This window comes from Rousettus aegyptiacus, unplaced genomic scaffold (genome assembly GCF_014176215.1).
Source record: "Rousettus aegyptiacus isolate mRouAeg1 unplaced genomic scaffold, mRouAeg1.p scaffold_m13_p_3, whole genome shotgun sequence".
Lineage (NCBI taxonomy): Eukaryota > Metazoa > Chordata > Mammalia > Chiroptera > Pteropodidae > Rousettus > Rousettus aegyptiacus.
In genome coordinates this window covers 68321579-68333144 of record NW_023416306.1, presented here as the reverse complement: position 1 = coordinate 68333144, position 11566 = coordinate 68321579, and the positions used below count along the sequence as shown (strand labels likewise).

Genomic DNA, 11566 nt, shown 5'->3' with positions numbered 1-11566 from the left:
AACTTGTAGGTATTGTTTTTGAGGTCTAGCAGAAGCTGGGAGAAAAGAATACAGAATCCTTGCCATCGCACTATTGATAGAAAATTGAAAACAGTGGCACAGAGAACAAAATCTCAAAGTCTATAGACGTCTACACATTCTTATTTATAACACTATATCCACATTAGTCAAAGCCCATTCGATTTTTATGACTTAATTGCTTCTCTCTTTGCATTTGTAACACCAATCTACTTTCTCTTTCAAAACACATCCAAAAGAAAGGAAATAGAAAATAAAGCACATTATTCAGTAGGATTTCATTGTGCACTGAGGGTAAAATAAGGCATGTATAAATGGAAACACATTTGAAAGCCTTCCCCACTGAAATCTGGCAGGAGGTAAAGCACTTCATTAGGATTTGTAACATCGATAGTGAACTGCTTCGCACAAAGTGCTACATTTGCGAATATGGCACAAAATTGACTGTCAGGGAGATGTAAGGCCAGAATAGATTACAATCCATTTTGCACAAAGTACACTAGGAGAACACTGTACCTCAGCAACTCCAAGATTTAGATTTCATAAACTGTAGGTAGAGATTCACCACTGAATCTTCATTTGGTTCTGAAATAAGGCCCTTTTGTAATGACACTATGTGAAGGGCACAGCTACATCCCAGAAGTCAATGGGCATTGTATTGATATACTCAGAAAATTACTAGCAAAGAAGTAATCCATATTCCCTAAATTTTAAATGGAGACATTGACATGGCCTAATGTTTTAATGATTGTAATTATATGTCACTTGGCAAAGATAAATGTCAAAGTTAATGATAATGTCAAAGTTGCCTTTTAGAATTCAGGGTCAGACACATAAAAAGTAAATCCTCTGATCTTCTGCTCATATCAACTTCCACTATTGACAAGCTTATTAGTATGTAATAAGTATGTTTGCTTGCTGAGTTACAGATGCATGACTTGCAAGCATGTTTTAAAGCAGATCCCACTATTCAGTATTTAACTGTGTCTTTACCATCCCCTTTCTCTAAATTACTATTATTCCTCCTCACTGACATTTTTTTTTCTTGGTGACTGCCAAAGCCATCAGGAATGACCCTGTTTTTCCTGTGTTTATAAATACCACTATGTCATTTAATATTCTCATATTAAAAAACTATGAATTTAATTCCTTACAATATCCAGGAAGAAAATAAATATAGGAAATTAGTTTCCCTCCTTATCTCATAAAGAGAAGTATATGATTTGTATTTCCTTTTGGCTTTGGATTTTAACAGTCCTAAATATAATACCATAATTACACATGGTTTGGATCTCACACCTTTTCACAAGCTTCTCCTTTCCTGAAGGATTTTTTTTTTCTCCATTTTTACCTCAATTTCAACTGCACTTTCAGAATATGTGTTTCTCAAGTGCAGGGAAGATCTCATTCTTCTATATCCCAAAGTATCTCTAGCATAAATGTGTTGAAAGTGATTTATGTAAATATTAAAATATAGTCTTTTTAAAGAAAAAGTGTACCTATACATATTAGTAACTGTGAAATTAAAGTGGTTCCAAATTTAAATGGCTTAGAATAAATTATTTGAGAGAACTATATAGTGTCATTGTTATTTTAGGTAGTATTTTAGCATGGGCCTAGTTTTAAGTTGTCTTCCTGTGATTTTGAAACTTCTCTGCAGATAAGAATCACCCTGGATTCTTGTCAAACATACAGATTCTACAGAATTAGAATATGTAATTGAGAAGGTTGGAAATCTTAGATTTAACACATCAGAGCGATTGTCGAACAGTGCTTACAGAGAAATATTGAAATGTGCAATGGAATAAGAAACTGATGTGAAAGCATCCAGGTATTGAGAAAGAAATAAAAGTCATCAGGAGAAGCAGCTGAGTGGTGCTGCCTTAAGCAACACCAGTGATTGTGTTCCTGGGAGTTTTCATTAGAAGAAGTTGAAATCCTTGAAATTCTCTGCTGACCAGGGTTCCCCTAGAAGCAGATGGAGTGTCATCCTGGGAAAACCATATTGATTGAAGGTCCCTTTTTATTTCTATATCATTGTGAATCACTCCTGAAATGTACAATGAGAATGATTGAAAGGACAGGGAAGGGGAGAGCAGGTGATTGGGAAGGTAGAACTGTAGGGCTTTGAACATCTTCTTCCCTGAGTAGAGAACAGCCATAGCCTCACCAGGACACCTTCAACAGAAGAAATCAGATCCTTAGCAAGCACGTCATAACTCAAGTCTGAGAGTGCTGACAAAATTAGTGGTCTTAAAAAAATATGTAAGAGGGCTAATTATTAATGACTCATCTAATTCAACATTAAGATTTAATAAACTATATGCTCTCTTTTTCCTTTTTTTAAAACATCTCTTTACTCAATTTTTCTCAGTCTCTCACATGTGATAACATTCTTTTTAACTTTTCTCTCTCCTGTGTCTTTAAAATAGGTAACAGAATAGTCTTTCTTTCTCTTTACACATTGTCCCTTCTCTGAATCAATAAATTACTGTATTATAGTTGACACACATTACAGGACTTCATCATTTTTATAATATTTACTTAATAGGTCATATTGTGCAAAAAGGAGGATGAGAGAATAGGGTACAATGCTGATTGTGGGAAGAGCAGTGACAAGCAAAGGAGCAGTTTCTATTCTATTTAGTGTCTCGTAGGTTAGACAGAGAAATACACAATTAATTATTATAGCATCTGAAGAGGAACATTATGGGATAACATAGGGAGTTATAGAACCATAAAAGAGACAAAAATCTCGGTTATGGAAAGTGCTTCATTGATTATCTACTATTGCTATATAACAAAATACCTCCAAACATAGTAGATTAAAACACAAAAATTTTGGTAGTTCGAAGATCTACAAACTGAGTAGCTGGGTCTCCTCAGTCAGAATTTTTTCCAAGGCTTCAATTAAGTGCTGTAATCATACCAAAGCTTGACTGCGGGAAGACTCATATCCAAGTTCTTTGGGAGCTATTGTTGATCTGAGAGCCTCAAATCCCTGCTGGCTGATGGCTAGAGGCCTGCCTCAGTCCCTTCCTTTGTGGGTCTCTTCAAAGGGCAACTAGGACATATCAGCCGGCTTCCATCAGAGTCAGCAAGCAGGAAAGCAAGAAAGGGCCATCAGGACAGAAGCCAGAGTCCTTTTGTAACCTAGTCTTAGAAGTTATTTCCATTCTCTTTGCCTCGTTCTAGTTTAAGAAGTAAATCACTAGCGGAACCCACACTCAAGGGGAAAGATTATACAAGTCTGTGAATACCAGGAGGCAAAAAATTTTGGGAGTCATTTTAGAGGCAACCTACCACAGGTGCTAATAACAGATTTCTAAGAACAATAGAATAATAAAATACAGTTTTGATGTAGAAGCAAGCATAAAAATGAACTGCTGTATATTAGTAGTGATGATAGCAGTTGTGGTGGTAATCACGGTAATAGTAACAGCAGCAATAACAATAACAACAGATCCAATGATAATAGTGACCTAAGAGAAAGAAAAAAAATTATTTCCATAATATAATATTTATTGCTTCCATATACTAGGGACTGGGCCTCGATTCATTTCAGAGGCAAAGGCAGTTGGCTTTGGTGTTTTAGAAGACAACTGATTGGTATTTTTATTGTGATAGGTGAAGGCTTTGGGGAATGATTTGGAAAAACCTTTTTATACACTGTAAGCCAAAATTCATTAGTATCTTATTATATCAGTTAAGTGAATTGAGACTAGGACACAAAAGACAGAGACCGAAAAAGTAAATTGTTAAGCATAAACTTGCATGTATATATATACATTTATATGTGTGTGTGTGTGTGTGTGTGTACACACACACACATATATATGTATATATATAAAATTTTAGGGATATAAAGTCACCTAGAAAAGAAAAATCATACAGGAAAAACCTTTCAGGGAAAATTGCCCTAAGTCAAGGGAAGAAGCTTAGAATTTGGTTTTAAAATTTTTTTCAGTGTTTACAATTTCTCCTAAGTCTCCATATATTTATTCAGAATTTTTCTGTACACAGCAACTTGTGAAGTGGAACATGAAGAAAATGAAGAAAAAGTGCATGGGGTGAGTGGTATAAAGAAAAATCAGCATCATGGCAGCCAAGAACAGGGAATGGGATCTAGGAAAGGAAGCAGGCTGCTGATGGAATGCTTCAGATTCAGACCTGAGACCCAGTCAGGTGCCTTCAATATTCTATGGATGAGATAAGGATCCATACCCAGTGATATCTTAGCTCAGGCCAGTACTTCTCTTGGTGTCATGCTGCCTGGGATGGGAGAAGAAAACTAATTCCAAGTGTTGTGATTGAAAATGCGGCCTAAGACCCAGGATCAAAGTAAGAGTGTAATTAGATAGAATTTTAGTACATTTAGGTAAAAGTGAAATAGCTCCCATTTGACTGGCTTAGGAAAGCAGGGCTGCCATTACTGGTAGAGTTTGCTACTCTCCTCCTTGGACATGAGAAAAATTCTGTACTTTAATAAATAACATCTCCTTATATGGCTTTACCACACCGATCTCTCAAACACATTTCAGAAAATGTTTTGAACTCTTTGTGTGCTATTCACTTTCCATAGCACCTTAAAAAAATCTCCAGATTTTGCCCGCATGGATGATTACCATTCTGGACTCTGTCCCTCTACTTTGATGGAGCTGTTTTCAATTTTAAATTTTTTCAATCACTTTTTTTTCTTTTACCATAACCTTCAATATAAATTATCAATTTTTAAGAAAATTTAAAAGACGTGCTCTCTTGAAAAGCATGTTCAATTTTTTAACCATCCTTTAAATACTTAAATTATTCTATGGATATTTTCAGAATAGCTTTATTTAAATTTTCAGAAAAGAAAGCTTATGACTATAGTATAGTATTCTACTTTACATTTTAATTTTTTATAATTTATTTTTTAATAAGTATTCTATTATACATTTGAATTGTGAAATGTTTTGGTATAAAAATTAATTCCTAAAAAAATGGGAACTTGGGAATATTAGCTCTTGCCTTTTGGCTAAAGCAATAATTGGCTAAATAAACTCATACACAGTTTATGTGATTTCAAGATACTGAAGGAAACTAATAGAGGACAAGTGTATAATGAAATCAGAATTGGCTGTGTTTCTGGATCTTTTTCCTGCTGAGAGAATGTAGTTAGTTGCTCTATACAGCAGAGACAGAAAATAGTCTCATATGCAAATGAAAGTTCCAATAATGTTTTTTGGATTAGCAGTTAAGCAAGCACAAACATTTATCAAATTGTAAAGAAAAAATACTAAAAAAAATGAAAAATAATACTAATTTCAGTGCAAGGACAGAAACAATGTTCAGACAAGGAATATAAAACACTTGAGCTTTCCTATAAAGAGAATAAGAGAAACAATGTACTTAATTTACTAGTAAGGTAATTATGCAAATGTGCATTAAATTCTCTTTGGAAGATTTACAATTAGATGCAGACTATAAAATACAATGAACAATCATATCAGGCTAGCATCTTGAAACTGAGACCAAAAATCATAATAGAGTTGTATTAGTTTTCCATTTCTGTGTAACAAATTATCATAAACTTAAGTGTTTAATACAACACCCATTTATTACCTCACACTTTCTGTAGGTCAGCAGTCCATATACTAGTTAGTTGAGTCTTCTGCTCAGATATCACCAGGCTGAAATCAAGGTAGTAGGTGGGATTCCATTCCATTTTGGTGATGAGGTTTCTCTTATAAGCTCAAGTGGTTATTGGTAGAATTCAGTTCTTACTGCTATAAATCTGATGTTCACTTTTTCTTTCTAATTCTCATACCCTCAATCTAAATCCCATCATATGTTCAACCCCAAGTCCAAGATAAAATCTAAATATCATAAGTTCAAAGTCTAAAATCTCATCATCATCTAAATCATTCTGAATCATATGCAGTTGTCGTTCTTGTTATAATCCTTTATTGTAGCTTTTAGGAGCACAATTTATCTCCATCTATTTATTTCCTTACACCTGGCTCCATCCATACAAAATGGAAAGTTGTTTCATCTTCTATCTTTTTTTCTCCAGCTTTGTTGAGGTAAAATTGACAAATTAAATTGTATGTATTTAAAATATAAATTATATGTTTAAATTTTTTCACATACGTATTGTGAAACAATTACTACAGTCAAGTTAACACGTCTATCACCTCACATAGTTCCTTTTTGTGTGTGTCTAAGAACACGAGATCTATTCTCTTAGCAAATTTCAAGTATACAATGTAGTATTATTAATGATGATAACTATGCTTTACATTATATCCCCAGAACTTATTCTTCTTGTAATTTATAGTTTGTATAGTTGAGCGCCATCTTTATATTTCCCTGACCCATCCTATGGCTCCTGGTAACCACCATTCTACTCTGTCTCCATGAGTTTGACTTTTTAAAAAATTTCACATATATGTGAGATCATACAGTATTTTTTTTTCCTTGTCTGGCTTATTTCCCTTAGCACAATGTCCTCCAGTTTTATTCATGCTTTTGCATATGATAGAATTTCTTTCTTTTTTTTTATAGCTGAATAATATTCCATTGTGTGTATTTATTTTATCTATGTATCACTATAAAGCTAGCAAAAGAGCATCGCTCTGAAATCTCTTCCTAATCAGATGAGCCCACTCAAGATAATATCACTTTTTATTAAATCGGTCACCTAATTAAGGATCTTAACAACATCTGCAAAAAATATTTAACAGCGATAAAATATACTTTTATTTACTTTGTTGGGTCAGAGGGTTGTAAAAATAAGTATTGCTAAAGTAGATATCGGGCACACAGAGAGGTGCTTTAGAAATCCAGGTACCTTGAAGTATATTTGAACTAAGAGAAAAAGGTCATAATATTTTTATGTAATACATACTTAATTATTTAAATAACAATTGTGACAAATAACAGAAAGAATTAAGGAATGCTGCACTTGTGAGTCATACAAAACTCAACAGAATTTGTGGTACATAATTTAAAGAAATGTCTCAAACACTTTTCAAAATACTTTTGTAGCCAACACAGAGAGGCATGCCTTAGGTGGGCATAGGAATGCAGTTTAGGGGGAAAAAAATATTCAATTTATTCAAATCACTGAGCAAGAAAAGCAACACTGAACTGCCATACTGATTTTACACAACTTCTACACAGTACCTTGACGGAAATCCAAGAGCAAACATTAAGACTCTCCTCCTCTATTTTTGGTAGACAACTGCATGGCAAACTTTTAAGATTTTCCCCCTGGATTTTTCCCCCTAGGAATGACCTTTTAATTTTTTTACGTAAAAGAAGGCAGGTTTGGCAGTTTTACACTGATGTCACCAATGTTAATTTTTCTTGGGATCTTAAGAAGATTCATATTTTTTACAGTTGATACAGCTTGGGCTGGAGCTCTCACTAAGACAGCCTCAGATTTCCCCAGTTTATTTTGCATATCAATTTGTATAACAATTTCCTCATGTTGGTCTCTAATATCATTTTCCCCATTACCATTTCTTCAAAAATATTGTGAACTTTGTCTACATGGACAATTAAATCCATTTAATGGACATTTTCAATCCACTTGTTTTATGTTTTCACAAATACTTAGGTCTAAAATACGAAGTTCCCTTTATGAAAATTCCACATAGAAGATAACATATAACATAGTGTAATGTCTATAAATCAGTTTGTTGTCGGATCCTCCAATTAATAATCCTCCCTCTAAAAAATTACAAACATTTTCATCTCTCTTAGGTACCAGATGGAATGTCTTCCTGATGATTTGCTGTTGCGTATCTTCACTATAAGGCTGATAGAACTTGAAAATGAAGATGAAGATCACCCTGATAGTGACTGAGCTGGGCCAACCAGGTGGATACTGGGTGCAAAATAATTTTTTATGTAACATAATCATGAAGATGATAGCCCATCATATTCTCAGGTTGAGTTCATACTTAAAGGAATGGGATAATATAGGGATGCTTGTATCATTAGGTGGAAATCTTGGAGGCCATTTTAGAATTATACTTACTACAATAGGTTATAAAAAATAAGGTCATTTTAAAAGTTATTTTAAACTTGAAGCATGTAGGGGGGGAAAATGACATATTTCTTACTTTGGGGTAATTTAAATATAAATCCAAATATAAATTAAATATCAACCTTTGTCAATAATGGTATATGATATATGTAACCTGGATTAAGAAAGAACGAAGAAGGTATGTATATGGCATAATATGGGGAAAATTAGAGCATCTTGTATTTAATCAAAATGCATATGGAGGTGAAAAAACAAAAGGGAAACAAATAATAAAAGGGTAAATTCATAGTTTTACTTGAATATTTAAAATAAAAATTGGGTAGATGTGATAACTCTACAAATAAGGATTAACAGAATATTTTAAAATACAGAGGAGGAGGCAAACAATTAACTCTGTGTAGGTTAATGAATGCCAAAAAGGAGTTCTTAGGGAAAGGAAGGAAAAAAACAATGCATTTTAAATGGAACTTGCTATGTGACAGGAAGCTGTATACAGTGTGTTTAGAGAGTAGCAGAGTAGGGACATGGCATATTGGGCTGGTGGCAGAATATTATTAGCGTATGTTGAGGTCAGATTATGAAAAATTTCTATGCCATTCTTCACAAGTTAGATATTTGCATGTAGGTAGAAACTTTTAAACCTCTTGAAGCATTTGAAACTTTTTCTTTAAGCTTCTGAAACTTCAAGTAAGATCTCATAGAATTTGGAGTGGGTCACAGCAAGGCTGCACTAATGTTTGCAGGCTCTTACTGTGCCAACTGGGGGACTTTTCTCATCTCAAAGACAAGAAAAGATAGAGATAAAATAAAGCTTAAGTGTGGATACACTGATTAACAAAGTTCCAATCTATTAAATATGTACATTTACTTAACAGTCTGAAGACAAATAAAAAGAAATGTTATTGTAGTAGGTTTTTTGTTGAAGAGGCTGCATAGCTCCTAAGATTCTTCTGTCATATCTTTTTTTTTTTTTTTTTTTTTGATAATTGTGCTTGAACCCAAGATAACCTTGCAGAGAGCATGTTTGCCTTGTGTGGCCCTTCCCATCTGCAGAGAACATTTTATCTAGGTGTAGAAAACCTACTCAAAATAAGACAATAGGGTTATCTTTCTCGGAATTTTAAACTTTGAACATTAAGGTATTGAAAGTCCTGGAGGTTTCTTGGCATCCTTGCACAGCACAAGTGCCAATTTTTGTGTGATCAGCAGGCAAAGGTGGTTTTTCCATTTTTTTTAAAATGGTTGGAGAAAAAAGTCAGAAAAATAACATTTCATGGCATATGAGATTTCTATGATATTCATATCCAGTGTCCATAAATATGAGATTTTTGTGCTTGTTGTTTGTTTATTTTGAAATACATCCACATTCATTCATGTATGCATTCTGTGTGGCTGCTTTCACATTGCAGTGGTACCTAAGTAGTGCAACAGAAGACTGTATGGACCACAAAGCCTAAAATGCTTTCTATCTGGCTCTTTGTGGGAAAATGTTTGCTACTTCGGCTCTAGTCTAGAGGAGAGGACTATGCATATTTGAAGCTGTCCTGGTTCAATCTCTTCCTGTATTGTTTGGCCAACTCTTCCTTCGATGACAGAAACTGTTTCAATATCCTGCCATTATGATTCCTATTTTATTTTCGCTAACAGATGGACTCAGCCCCCTTTGCTTGCAACCAAAAGAACATTAACTAATATAATTATCTAATGACCTAGTCTAAGAAATCCATTAGCTTTGCATAATTATAGAGCTGGATTGACCATTTCAAGTAAATTCACCAGTGAATTAGTAAAAACAAACAAGCAAAATATTCATTTTAAAAAATATCCAACACAGTGAAAACATTGCTTTAATATTTCTTAAATGGACAGCTAAAATTGTAAATGGAATTTATGTTGTGTGAACAAGATACTGTGAGATCTGAAATTATCATTGCCATTTTCAGAAAATCAATAATTCTGGGGATTTTGGTTTAAATGAAAAGCCTATGTGGTTCCTATGTGAATTCTGTCAGGACCACATGGGGAAATAGGTGACTAAGATATGTGATGCTACTTTTTAAGCTGTGCTAGAGGAGAAAAGCTTTTAAGCTTTCTTGACTTTGAGCATGAAACTAAGTGACTCTTCAAATCACCCTACATCAATCTTTTTTTGTTGTTTTTTTCTTTGACTTCATTTTTGCACAACTAATTGATGACTATAGGACTATATTTGGCCTGTACATACCTACTCTCATGGGCATACAGCCCTTTTCTCTTCTTTCCTGCTTTACGTTCTTATAGGGAAACCACTATGTTTCTTGCTTTATTTGTATAAGTGCGATTCAGAGTACACATTATGACTTAATCTTTTCATTCATTACTCTCTCAATTCAAACATCCTGAAGCATGTAAAAAGCCACACCAGTGGTACATTTGCTACCACAGAAATTGCCTCCCTCATTCTAACACAACTACTTTTTCATTTCTAAGCCTGGGTCAGACATGTTTTCTACTTCTTAGCTTTTGCTTCCTCTAAAGGCAAAGTGAAGGACACACAAAACATTCGGTTCTCAAAGGTACCAGATGATAAGGTGTGCAAATGTATCACTTGACACTTCATGGAATCCTAAAATGTTTTTAGATTTAAAAAAGAAGAGGGAGAATTACTGTAAGTCTCAGAGATAGTCATATATGTATTTGGATGGACTTCTGTCATAATCTTTTTATTATGGACCCAACATCCAAAAATATAAACTACACTGTTTCCATGTAGAGTGCAATTGCTTAATGTAAAGTGTTATTTTCATTTTTTCCCATTATAAGTGGACCCAGACTTCTCAGGCTATGATAAAAAAGGGAAAGTGATTTAAAAATAAACTGTCAGGACTCTTTTTATCTAAGAATCTTTCATCCAAGACCAGGTATGTCAGTGTGAGACTTTTTCTTATTTATGAGGCTGAGTTTCCTACTAAGCAGTGATACTAAACAAATTAATGTAGCAATGTTGCCATGTGAACACAAAACTATACAACTGTTACCTGACCAGGAAAAGCAATAGATTGTAACACATAAGAATTCTAACACATAATGATTTGGATTTACATATACAGAGGTAATTTTAAATACTTTTCAAATTTATTTATTTATTTATTTTAAATTTTCTTATCCATTCTAGGTTCATACCTAGAATCCTTCTTGGGGTGGTTTGAGGTAATTTAACTTGGAGTTATATTAGGTCCATTCTTCCTTTTTTATTTTTCTTAAATCTTATTAATTTAAAAACTAGGTCTTTTTCCCCTACTGTGTCTTTCTAGTAGCAGTTGGAATTAATATTTTTTGGATGGGGGATAGCTAGAAGCATAATTTGATTAGATTAATTTTATACATATTCATTCAGGGCTCTTCTTTTATTGAATGGGATGTGAGACATTGGACCAGAAGGAATTGTTTGAGTCATGAATGAAGAACCCAGGGAGCCTTGTTCTCAACTTCTTCCTAGACAGGACTGAACCTCTCCTCTAGGCAATTCTCACAAAA

General features: G+C 33.8%; 1 pseudogene; it reads right to left on the bottom strand.

Moving 5' to 3' along the window:
* Positions 1–7306: 7306 nt before the first annotated feature.
* LOC107503513 lies at positions 7307–7918 on the bottom strand (annotated as a pseudogene).
* Between the last annotated feature and the right edge of the window lie 3648 nt (positions 7919–11566).